The sequence below is a fragment of the Nicotiana tomentosiformis genome, chromosome 11 (genome assembly GCF_000390325.3).
Source record: "Nicotiana tomentosiformis chromosome 11, ASM39032v3, whole genome shotgun sequence".
NCBI lineage: Eukaryota > Viridiplantae > Streptophyta > Magnoliopsida > Solanales > Solanaceae > Nicotiana > Nicotiana tomentosiformis.
The window spans coordinates 114,423,045-114,436,163 of record NC_090822.1 but is presented as its reverse complement, the minus strand read 5'-3'; positions in this window follow the sequence as shown (position 1 = coordinate 114,436,163).

The following is a 13,119-nucleotide window of genomic DNA, read 5'->3' as shown; positions in this document are numbered from 1 at the left end:
GGTTCTATTCCATTGTAATCATCCCAAACCAATAAGAATTCTCTCTTTCTTTCTTAGCAATATTCTTCTTTATTGTTTTATTACAGTAACCCGCTAGTTATATTTTGATCTTGTTTGTTGATGTGTTTAATTAATGTATATTTTGAATTCTTATTTCAATGGAATTTATTGATCTTTGGACTAATGAGAAGATCCTTTCAGTTAATTACAATTAGTTATTAGAACGAAATTAAACAGGATATTATTTACTGAACATTCTAGAAAAAAAATAGAATTGAAAGATGACTTGTTATTGATCCAATTATTTTTAGGGAAATCACCAGTTATGTCAGCCCATAAGTAATTTAGCACAAAAATTAGCCAATTTATAAAATATTACTAATATTAGCCAATTAGCTATTTGTAGCCAAAACTGTCAAATATTTGCATTATTTTGAGTGGGTGTTGTTGGAATAGATTGGATATATCTTGGGGAGTTTTAAATCTCATTTTTGGGATGATTTGGTAGAGTTTTAAGTTGGTTTGAATTTAAAATTCGAAGTATAAGATGAACATGGAAAAAGATGATATATGTATCACACTGTGTATTATTTATGTTTCACATATATGTCATATTTGTATCAAACGCGTATCACATGTATATCTACGTAGACCTGTGTGTGAGCTTGTAACGACCCGACCAGTCATTTTGAGAATTAGTTTTCCGTCCGATGGCTTAAGGTCTCGGACAGTTTCATATTATTTGTTATGACTTGCGTGTGTGGTCGAGTTCAATTTTTAGGTTGATTCGTGATCAATTTGGAGGAACAATTCTTGTTTTAGAAATTTAGCAGTCAATCCAAAGATTTATGAAAGGTTCACTCATCTCTCTCAATAGAATGTCACAAGTACGGCTTCAAGTACCATAGGCTTGTCCCTCATGTGGATCGCCACTAATGTAAGCTCACTTGGCTTGAAATCATGTAGGACTTCTTCCGAAATGTAATGAAGGCTTTTGGATTAGGGTTGGATACAATATGGTTGAGTGGTTACACATTTCCTTAAGCACTCCATCTTTTTATTCTCGGCTCACACTTTGTGAATTCTTTGAGGCATTTTCTTTGCCTTGGGGGACTAGAGAGATTTAACATCACTCTTTCTTGATCATTACATTCATATTTCTCCATGTTTGGGATCATTGCCTTTCTTTGAATCACTTCAACTCTTCTACTTATTTATTTTGTTGCATTTTTCTTTTTGTTTTTTTCTTTTCTTTGCCTTTTCTTCTCATCATTTTTTTTTTCTCTTTTTGTGCCTAGATACCTTTTTCAATCTCCTCGTCTCTCCCCCAAACTTACATTTTTAGTCATTTGTTTCACATTAGTATTAAGGAAAGCTCAGGTGCCAAGAGAGGGTCACAATAGAATGGGTAAAGGTTTGTAACATGGTTTTCAAATGAGAAAGACTAAAGGCTCGAAAAGGTTGACTAGGGATGACATCATTGGTAGGCAATAGAAACTCAAACGGGCCAAGGAAAGCCTATAATCACTTCTCAAGCTAAGCAAAACTTAGGATTTCGTCTTGAAACACATTTAGGGAGAGTTCTAGACCTTTCGCATGGGTACTTGGACTCACAACAAAGCAACTCACCTCTCACGCGACTGGATTATTAAAGAGGACAGAGTCGTGGGCCCACAACGACCACATTCAAGTTTGAAAATCACTATGGTTCAAGTAAACTATTCAATGGTTGTCAAAGTCAACACAAGAGTCACAAAGTCACTAACTACTTCTTCAGCCGCATCTTTGTATCAAAGTACCTCGGCTCTACCCTCGCATTTGTGAGATACTCTGTAATAGTGTTGGGATACGGGTAGGACGTGTCAGCTTGCCGAGCGATCACAGAGATATTGGCCGACATAACGGCACCCACATTGATAGGGTACCTGGCTATGATAGAAGCAACTAGAACGACTCGATGGATCAGAAGATAGGTTTCATTCTGGCACAGGTCTAGTCTGCTGCAGACAAAGGTTTTCCACCCTTTTGCCTCAAATCTCAAAGTGTTCCTGTGAATAGAAACCCTTGCTATGATCCATGGTGGCGGTGGCCCAGGAGCTGCTAGAATCTTTGCTAGCCAAGCATGAGCTGCATCCCCAAGTGCACACTTCTCTAAGTACTCTGTGGACTCGACATCATCAAATCCCAAGTATGTGTTCAATGTGTGCTGATCAAATCGCACTTTGAGGTTTCTCACTTTTGTCACCTTTGTCCCTTTCTTGATATGTGCCACATTGGCGTAAAATTTCCGGACAAGGTACTCTTTAGCATCACCACACTCTAGGTAAACCACATCCACCCTTTGTGTTCTCTAAACTATCTCAATACTGTAGGGTTATACCTCTCTAGATCTTTTAACTGAAACTGTCGCTCAAGAGTGAGCGACCTCACTAGCCACCATTCACGGAAGCTAGAGAAGGCGGCCAAGATGACAAACCGATCCTCCCATACCTCTTTCTTCTTCGACCTTTCAAGGTTTGCAACTGTATCATCTCCCCCTCTTCCATCATCGGGGATGACCTGAACTAATGTCTCTGGTGCCTCAAGGACAGGTGTAGTGGAAGGATCAGAAGCCTGACTAGTACTTTTCGAACCCTCAGAAGTGTTGTGTGATGATGACGGCTCGTCCCTTAGTTGAAACCTCCCTGACGGCCTGGACTGTACTGTTGGCTGCTCTTGTATAGAGGCTGAGTTGCCATCTGATTCTTCCCTAGATGGGGCATAAGAACTAGTCTCGGAAAGATCTGCACCTCTCCCTCTTCTAGCTGTTGTTTTCTTTCTGATTTCATGTTGTTGGGCACTAGGTAAGGGGTTTTCCTCATCCCCGAGAAGGGTCACCCCTACCTTTCGAAGTATCGCATCTACCTCTAGATCGAACCATTTTCTGTACCAAGCAAAGGCGATTGTTAGTTGCAATTCAAGTTCATACATACAAGATATGTAAGGACACACCAGAAGTCACAAGTGATGAACACAGTTGAAACATGCCAGAAGGGTAGGGATCTACGGTCCGCACATTTTTCACTGTGCCAGCAAAAAGGGCTTTGCAAACCGCACAATATTTCACTGCGGCCGCAGAACGGGACTTGCGAACTGTACAATCTTTACTTGCGGTCCGCACATTTTCATTGAGGCCGAAACTCATAGACCACAAATATGCCAACTCTCTTATGGCAGAGAATTGGCTGATGTGCAGCCGTAACATCTTTTATGCGGACCACATATTTTGTCTTGTGGCCGCACGTTAAATCACAAATGTTGCACTTCTCCGAAGACAGTAAAAGACTTGTTTTCCGTTTGCAATGGAAATTTTGCGGTCCGCACAATTTTCCTTACGACCGCAGACCCATTCATTAATATAGTTACCCTAGACTCAACTTCTGCGGGCCGCACAATTTTTTGTGCGCCGGCAGATTTCAAACAATTATGAACGGTCAGTGTTTTTATCTATGGCATGTAATTTTTTTGCATAAATTTTGACATGGAAACAACGTACAAGCATGAAAATCTATTGACCCATTCCCCCTAGAGAATATATCAGTTTACCCACTATAAATTTACCCCCACATGGTTGTACAGTTAAATTCTACAAATAAATGGCCTAAAGTAATTAAAACGTTATAAATTAAACTAAAAATTAAAAAATTCTAATAAGTAATTGAAGCATACCAGATATGAATAAGTGCAAGAAATGTGTGATCCACAATTGCTAGGCGTGTGAGCAGATGATTTACCAAGAGGTTTCAAATTGGGGCAAATTTTGTGCTAGAGAGGAAAAAGGGTAACAGTAGCCCTAGCGTTCTTATTTATACTTATCGATTTTTCAAGGGCAGAAGGAGCGAGTGTGGCCGCAGAATTCCAGTTGCAGACCGCTGTTCTGTTACCTTGTGAGTTTAAACCATCATTATGTCTACGGTCCGCATGATTTTGTGTGCGACCGCAGATCCTTGTTGCAGATCGCAGATTTTGTGTTGCGGCTGCAGATCGACCATTTTTCTGACAGGCCAACTTCAGAGAGCTGTCATCTTTCACCTTCAAATTGTGCGGTCCGCAAGTTAATTGTGCGGCCGCAGAGCAGCTTTTTGTTGCAGCAACTATAATTGTGTTGTCCGCACAATGCAACTGCGGTCCGCAGTTCTTTCAACACTTAACCAGATTTCTGGCTACAATTCCTATAAAGCACACTCATCCATACAGCACATTTCAAATCAAGTTAGCAAAAAATAACTCCTAACTACAAAAGAAACAGAAAAGAAAAGAAGAAAAAAATCACATGGGTTGCCTCCCAAGAAACGTCTGATTTAGTGTCGTGGCACGACGTAGAATACCATCAGTTGAAATGAATCACCGCCACGACGTGGCCATCTCCAACTTTTCTCAAATAGTGCTTCACCCGGTGACCATTGACTTGGACTACCTCATTGTTTTTGTTCTTCAAGTCCAATGCACCAAAAGGTGTCACACCCACAATTTCAAAAGGACCACTCCATTTAGACTTTAGCTTTCCAGAAAACATCCTCAACCTTGAGTTGAACAATAATACGAGATTGCCCATCTTAAACTCTTTGTTCCAAATGTATTTGTCATGAAGATATTTCATCTTTTCTTTGTACAAGGACGAACTTGCATAAGCATGATACGGGAACTCATCCAATTCATTCAAATGTGCAACCCTCAAGTTAGAGACTACATCCCAATCAAGATTCAACTTTTTTAGAGCCTACATGGCTTTGTGCTCAAGTTTCACTGGAAGATGACAAGCTTTTCCAAACACCAATCGGTATGGCGACATTCCGATAGGTGTTTTGTAAGTCGTCCAATAAGCCCATAATGCATCATCAAGCTTCTTGGACCAATCCGTCCGATTAGCATTCACTGTTTTGGACAAAATACTCTTTATCTCCAGGTTAGAGACTTCCACTTGACCGCTTGCTTGTGGATGATAAGAGTTGTGACTTTATGAGTAACACCATACTTGCTAAGTAAAGTGTCGAAAGCCTTGTTGAAAAAATGCGACCCCCCATCGCTTATAATAGCCCGCATAGTACCAAACCTTGTGAAAATATTCTTCTTCAAAGACGCCACCACACTTTTTACCTCATTATTGGGTAGAGAAACGGCCTCAACCCATTTAGATACATAATCAACTGCGACCAAGATGTAGGTGTTTCCACAAGAACTCACAAAAGGACCCATGAAGTCAATACCCCACACATCAAAGATATCAATCTCCAAAATGGTAGTGAGAGGCATTTCATTTTTCTTCGAGATTCCACCGGCCTTGTGACATTCATCATATTTTTTCACTAAATCACTTGCATCCTTGTAAAGAGTAAACTAATAGAAACCACAACTTCGCACTTTGGTCGTCGTTCTTGCTCCACCAAGGTGACCACCATATGGCAAAGAATGGCAAGCCCCAAGAATTTCACCTTGTTCTTCTTCCGGTACACATATTCTAATCACCCCATCCGTGCAAATATGGAAAAGGTATGGTTAATCCCAATAATAATCTTGACAATCTCGTTTGAGCTTCTTCCTTTGGTTTGAAGAGAACTCATCCGGGATGATTTCACACACAAGGAAATTTGCTAGATTCGCGAACCATGACACCTCCTTCATTGAAATAGCCAAGATTTGCTCATTAGGGAAGGAGACATTGATTTCAAGGCCATCATGCGGCCTCCTCTCCTCCTCTAAACGAGACAAGTGATCTGCCACTTGATTTTCACTCCCTTTTCTATCTTGGATGTCAATATCAAACTCTTGCAACAAAAGCACCCATCTCATCAACCGAGCTTTTGAATCTTTCTTGCTCATACGATAACAAAGTGCTGCATGATCCGTGTGTAAAATAACTTTTGCACCCATTAAGTACAAGCGAAACTTCTTAATTGCAAACACAATGGCAAGGAGCACTTTCTCCGTAACGGTATAGTTGACTTGGGCACCATTCATGATCTTACTAGCATAGTAGAGCGGATGAAAACTCTTGTTGATGTGTTTCCCTAAAACAATCCCAACCTCTACATCACTAGCATCACACATGAGCTCAAAAGGGACACTCTAATTAGGAGCGGTGATGATGGAAGTGGTTGTCAACTTGAACTTTAACAATTCAAAGGCTCTCACGCAATCATCATTGAAGTTAAACTTAGCATCTTTATCTAGATGCTTGCACAACGGGTTCACCACCTTAGAGAAATAATTGATGAAACACCGGTAAAACCCCGTGTGGCCTAAGGAATTCCACACACCTTTTACCGAAGTTAGAGGTGAAAATTTAGAAATCACCTCAATCTTTGCCTTGTCAACTTCAATTCCGTTCTTTGAGATCTTGTGGCCAAGGACAATGCCTTCCTCGACCATGAAATGACATTTCTCCCAATTGAGCACCAAACTCGTTTCTTCACATCTTGCCAACACTTTATCTAAATTTACAAGACAATCATCAAAGAAATCCCCAACCACCGAGAAGTCATCCATGAAAACTTCAAGGTAGTCCTCCACCATGTCCATGAAGATAGCCATCATACACCTTTGAAATGTCGTCGGTGCATTACACAAACTAAATGGCATCCGCTTGAAAAGGAAAGTACCGTAAGGACATGTAAATGTTATTTTCTCTTGATCCTCCGGAGCAATAAGGATTTGGTTATATCCTGAATACCTATCAAGAAAGCAATAGAAACCAAGGTCGACCAACCTATCAAGTATTTGGTCAAGGATGGGAAGTAGAAAATGATCCTTCTTTGTGACTTTGTTGAGCTTGCGATAGTCCATACACACTCTCTAATCGGTCACCGTTCTTGTAAGAATCAACTCATTCTTGTCATTGGTGACCACCGTCATGCCCCCTTCTTTGGGATACATTGAAATGGAGAAGTCTACAAACTATCGGAAATGGGGTAGACAAACCCGGCATCCAACCACTTGATAATCTCCTTTTTGACAACTTCTCGCATAGCCTCATTGAGTCTCCTTTGATGTTCAATAGATGGTTTGGCACCTTCCTCCAAGTACATATTATGCATGGAAAATGCGGGGCTTATCCCCCGAATATCCGCCAATGTCCCTCCAATAGACTTCTTCCTCTTATGTAGCACCGCCAGTGTAGAATCTACCTGCACGTTAATCAAACAAGAGGAAATCATAACCGGTAAAGTAGAACAAGAGCCAAGAAATTCATACCAAAGATGTGAAGGCAATGGCTTCAACTCCAAGGTAGGAGGCTCTTCAATGGAAGGCTTTGTAGGAGGAGTTTTCCTATTTTCAAGATCCAAAATAGTTTCTGGGATGCATAATTGTACGACCCCATTCCTTGCAAAGATTTCAATTATTCCATGAAGCCATCCATCTCGTCATCATTAAAGTTGAGCAAGACGGCCTCCAACATATCACCACCATTGATTGTGGCACTTATATCATCAATAATAACATCGGTCACCAAGTCCACAAAAGAACACACCTCATTGCTATTTGGTTGTCGCATAGACTTGCACACATGAAATACTACTTTTTCATCACCCACCCGTAAAGTGAGTTCTCCGGCTTCAATATCACAAAGAGCCTTCCCCGTAGCAAGGAAAGGTATTCCAAGAATAATCGGCACCTCATAATCCACTTCACAATCGAAAATGACAAAATCCGCCAGAAGAATGAATTTATCAACACGAACCAAGACATCTTCAATCACTCCAAAAGGTCTCTTCATTGTACGATTAGCCATTTGCAATATCATAGATATGGGTCTTGGTTGCCCAATTCCCAAGGTCTTAAAAATAGAATAGTGCATCAAATTGATACTTGCCCCAAGATCACAAAGAGATTTAGCAAACTCGGCACTCCCAATTGTACAAGGAATTGTGAAAACGTTGGGATCTTCCAACTTAGAATCGTCTTAATTAAACCCATTATCTTCTTGCACATAATTCTCTACTCGATATTGCACTTGCGGACCCTTGGTTCTTCTTTTATTCACCATCATGTTCACTTCCTCTATGGAATTGACTTGCTTAGGATGTTGCACTTGTTAAAGTTGAGCATTTGCTAGGTGATTCATGGTGGTAGTCAATTCGACCATGGCTTGCCCATGGTCATGCAACTCTTTGTGAAGGTGGATCACATTGGTATCACCTTGTGGAACATTAGCCCGAGATTTCCACGCCGATGATGTTTCCACCATTTCATCTAGAATCTCACATGCCTCCGCATAAGGCATAGTCATAAAATTTTCACCGGAAAGTTGATTCACCACATATTGGTTGGTCTTGTTTATCCCACGATAAAAGGTTTGTTGAATCATGTTTTTCGTCGTATCGTTGTTGGGACATTCCTTGACCATTGTTCTATACCTCTCCCATATCTCGTGTAGTGGTTCATTGGGCTCTTGCTTGAATGCTAGAATCCCATCCCAAAGTGTAGCCATGTGCCTTGGAGAGGAACTTAGAAATAAACTTTTCCGCCAACTCATCCCAAGTATGAATGGAATGGTTCGGAAAATGTTCCAACCAATCTAAAACTTTCCCCCGTAGAGAGAAGGGAAAAAGCCTTAGCCTCAACGCATCCTCGGAGACATTTGTTTGTTTTCTCCCCCAACAAGTGTCCACAAACCCCTTCAAATGTTTGTATGCATTTTGACTCGGAGCACCGGTGAAGAAACCTCGTTGCTCTAGCAAAGTGAGCATCACGTTGGTGATTTGAAAGTTGCCCATCCTAATACGGGGAGGGACTATTGCACTTGAATATCCTTTATTGGGTAACACCTGGTGTGGAGCCGCTCGTGGTAGAGGTGGGGGTGGAACTGGCACATTGTCATGAGGCAATCGGCCTCTTCTGTTGGCTTGAGGTTCAAGAGGAACCTCATCCACTTGGTCATCCTCAATGTCCACATCCACTAAAGCAATATTTACGAGCTCATTGTTTGCAATGGTTGTACCTACGATTTCCCAAACAAGTTAGTAACACGGAAGGAAAAGAAGAGACTCCAAAAACACACCCAAGTATATAGCTAATACCGTTTTTTAACACCCCGGTAACTGTGCCAAAAATTGATCGCGTCCAAATGCATACCTATAAAAAGGTATGAAACGACCGTTTGCAATTATAGTAACCCAACTAAGAGTCGAGGTCGAATCCATAGGGAGCTAAGATCAGAGTTAGGGGTATATATTTTAATGCGCGTGATTGAATTATATTGATTTGCACTTCCACAAAAAGGTTTGTATGCTATGTCTAATTTAACACTAAAGATTGCAGAATAAATAAAGAAGACTAGGATAATTGTTTTTGAGGTTTTTCAAATTGATAAAAAGCGTAGGGCTATGACCATTGCCTAGGTGTTTGCCTAATGGAATAAAGACTTTAATGCTTGTTCTGTTGACTGTGGTGTATTATAGCTATCAACTCTAAATTACCCACTCAATACCTCTCGGTAGGAGAGTGATTTTGCCCAATTTGGCTTTCTTAAGACCAAATGGGTATCACACAAAACAGCTGATAAAAGCTCAAGTCGGGTTATTATTATCTCTAGGTTGAACCCTTTAATTGGGTGAATCAATCTCTCAATTGACCTAATTCCATGTTAGCCAAGTTATCCTAGACTAGGTCTCTCTTTCTCAAGAAGAGACTAAGTCAAATAGGCATGAACTAATGTTTGCAACCATTAATTCCTCAAATTAAAGCATGAACTAGGCTAAATAATAAATACCCAATCATAAACAAGCACTAATTTAATTACTCATAAGGTTAACACACTAGGGTTGGGTCACAACCCTAGTAAAAATCTAGCTACTCATACTTGTGTTTGAAGAAGAAGAAGAAGAAGAAGAAGAAAGACTAATTAAACTCATAATGTAAGCTTAAAATAATAAAATCTATTATAAAATACACCAAAATATAGTAAACTTCCAAAATAGGCAAAGAAAAATGGCTACAGTAATTATTGATGTAAAAACTTAACCTAATTTCATGAAACTCTTCTATTTATACAAGTCTGAAAATCCCGGACAAAAATTCCCCTCAGGAGGTTCTGCGGCCGCACAATTCCATGTGCGGTCTGCAGATTTCTTCATCTTGGCAGGAAGTGGTGTTTTGCGGCCGCACATTTCTGAACTGCGGCTGCAAGGTGAGCTTCTGCGGTTCACAGAATTATGTTTACGGTCTCAAGCCAAACTTCTGCGCTCCGCACGATTATGTCTGCGGCCGCAAGGCACTTCTTCTACGGCCGCACAATTTTTGTACGGTCCGCAATTCTCAGAGGCCTGGGACTTGGAAATTTGCACACTCTCTAATGTGCGGTCCGCAATTTGCACAAATGTCTGCTGGGTTTTTCTTCCTTGTTTGTGGGCGCAGGCAGAATTCTGCAGTCTGCAATTTCTTTTGCAGCCGCAAAATTCCTTCTGTGGACCGCACCTTCGTGCTTCTGTGACCTTTTGTTTCCTTGTGCTTGGACTACTCCTCTTTGAGTTGGATTTTATCTCGGGAGCCCAACTTCCAGCATTCCTACAATTTTGTACAATTTTATCAGTTCTGGGAGCATAATATAATGATTTTACACTAAAACAAAAGTTAAAAGGCGCTAATAAGTAGTCAAAATCCCCACTTATCAGGGGACAGGCACCGAAGGGGCCTGTTGTGTTACACCATATATTTTTGTACGTAAAAATGCGTCGTAAGCAAACTAATGTAGGACCAAAAATGAGATAATATTTAAAAGTATATAAAGTAAGTTAATCATGTTACCTATGAGGCTACAAATATTGAAGATCATGAACAACAAGTACAAAGAGGGTTGGACAGTTCAGAAGCTAAAGCAATTGAATAAAACAATGTTTCGTCGAAAGTCGACAAGTTGGGAATGTTATAACATGTACATTTGGGGTGAGACTAGGGTGATTAACATGATAAAGATATTATGTTATGATTTATATTAGTCGTATGACATCCGTGTGTTATGTTTTTAAGTCAAGCGAGTTGTGGAACAAAAGTCGATGAAAGTCATCACAAGTTACATTCATAAGTTTTACTGAAACTTTGGGTCAAATGTAACTGCAATTTTCTCCCAATATACTTAGAGTTATGGGGTGTTCCACCCATCAAATTAAAGATCTATGAGTCTATTTTCCAACGCATTAAACCATTTGTCAATACGACATCGGAGTAGAGAGATATGTGCATTTTTGCGATACTGCGCAAGCTGCTAGGTGACAAGTAGGTGTGTCACCTACTTGCTTAAATGAAAGCCCAAAAATGGGCCATTTCGGGTCGTCCAAAGAGGCCTTTTAAGGGCCTATTTTCTTCATATATTAGACTTAAAATAGAGCATAATAACCAGACATAAGCTCTGCAAAGAATCCTCCCAAAAATTTCCCACAAACCCTAATTGATTTTCTCTCCCTTTCAAGTTCTAATTGGAGGTAAAACCTAGAGTTTGAAGAACCAAGATAAGAGCTGAGTTATCCAACAAATAAGGTGAGTTTACTGCTCTCTTTCATCCAATTTTTCTTCTGTAAATTCATGGTAAGTCGTTCTATACTTGTAAGAACTCACGGGACGGTGATCGGAAGCCGTGAGTTCGAGTTATTCACTTGTAGCGGACTGTTTTGTGGACTGTTTTGTGTTGCTGTTGGGCTGCGTGTTTTACTACTATTTTGTGGAGTTTTGGAGGAGGAAGGGGGTTTATAAACACCATATAAATGTAGGGTGGTTCGCTGGTCGTTCGTCATAACATTTTCGGATCGTTTGACACTACTACGGTGGTCGTTTTGTGTACGAAGAGATTGGGGTGTGTTGGGCTGTTTGGTAGTATTTGATGGTGTATATAGGGCTGGAAAATGATGTATATATGTTGTTATTGTTCTGTTCTTGTATTGTTGGTGTTATCTTTAATTTGGAGGAAGTAAGGATTATAGGGGAGATGCTGCCCGTTTTAATACAAAATAAGTTTGTCGTTCGTTGTGCGATAGTTGTACCTTTCGTAACTTAACGATAGTATTATTATCTTTCTTGTAGATTAAGGTGCAAAGAGGTGAGTTCAACTTGGTGATTGGAAAGATTGTGATAAGGTATGTTAAGGCTAAGCCTTCCTTCATTTTGGCATGATCTCGTAGCTACATGTGTTAGTAATGAGACAAAAAGAGAAGTTTATATTCATGAATTTATTCACACTATTCTAGTCTCATAAGTTACAATATTATTCCTTATCGAGACTCTATATTCAATTTTAGTATTGTCTTCTTCCAGTCAAGAGAGCAGCAAGCCTATATATACAGTATTACAGTATTTTCATTACCATCGAGCTATAATCGATGGGTAGGCCCCTATTGGGCAACCTCTGATCAGATGGAAAGTTATATACCGAGCCTACTGTGGCCGAGCGCCTATGAGCGAGCCCAGCATGGTCGAGATACATAGCCTAGTATGGCCGAGCGCCTATGAGCGAGCCTACTATGGCAGAGCAGTTATATATACCGAGCCTTATAAGGCCGTACAATTATTTTACTTACTATATTGAAGGAGTTGAGTCAGTATCAGCAGGTAAGTATATCTCCAGATCATCTTTGACTCCCAGTTACTTCCAGTTATTATATTATCAGTTCAGTTTCGATTTTCAGTTATGTTATTGCCTTACATACTCGGTACATTATTTCGTACTGACGTCCCTTTTCCGGGGACGCTGCATTTCATGCATGCAGGTTCAGATAGACAGACGAGTAGATCTCCTCAGTAGGTGTTTCCCGAGTTCAGCCTGATCGATAAGCTCCACGCCTTTCGGAGTTGCCAGGTCTAGAGTGTTGTGTACATCTTATGTATATCTGTATATATGTTATGGGTAGGTCGGGGCCCTGTTCCGATCATAGTACATCTATCAGTAGAGGCTTGTAGACATATCCTGTTGGTTAGTGCAGTATGTTGGGTTTGTAGGCCTGGTATGTATAATTTGGTGGTTTGTCAGCTGTAGTAGCTATGACGGCCTTTTTAGCCTAGCTTTATATTGATGTTTAGTTAGCGCTAGTTTCCATTCAGTTTTATATTTTGCTTCGCAAATTGTCTTGCAAGGTCGCCCCATGGCCAAAGTAT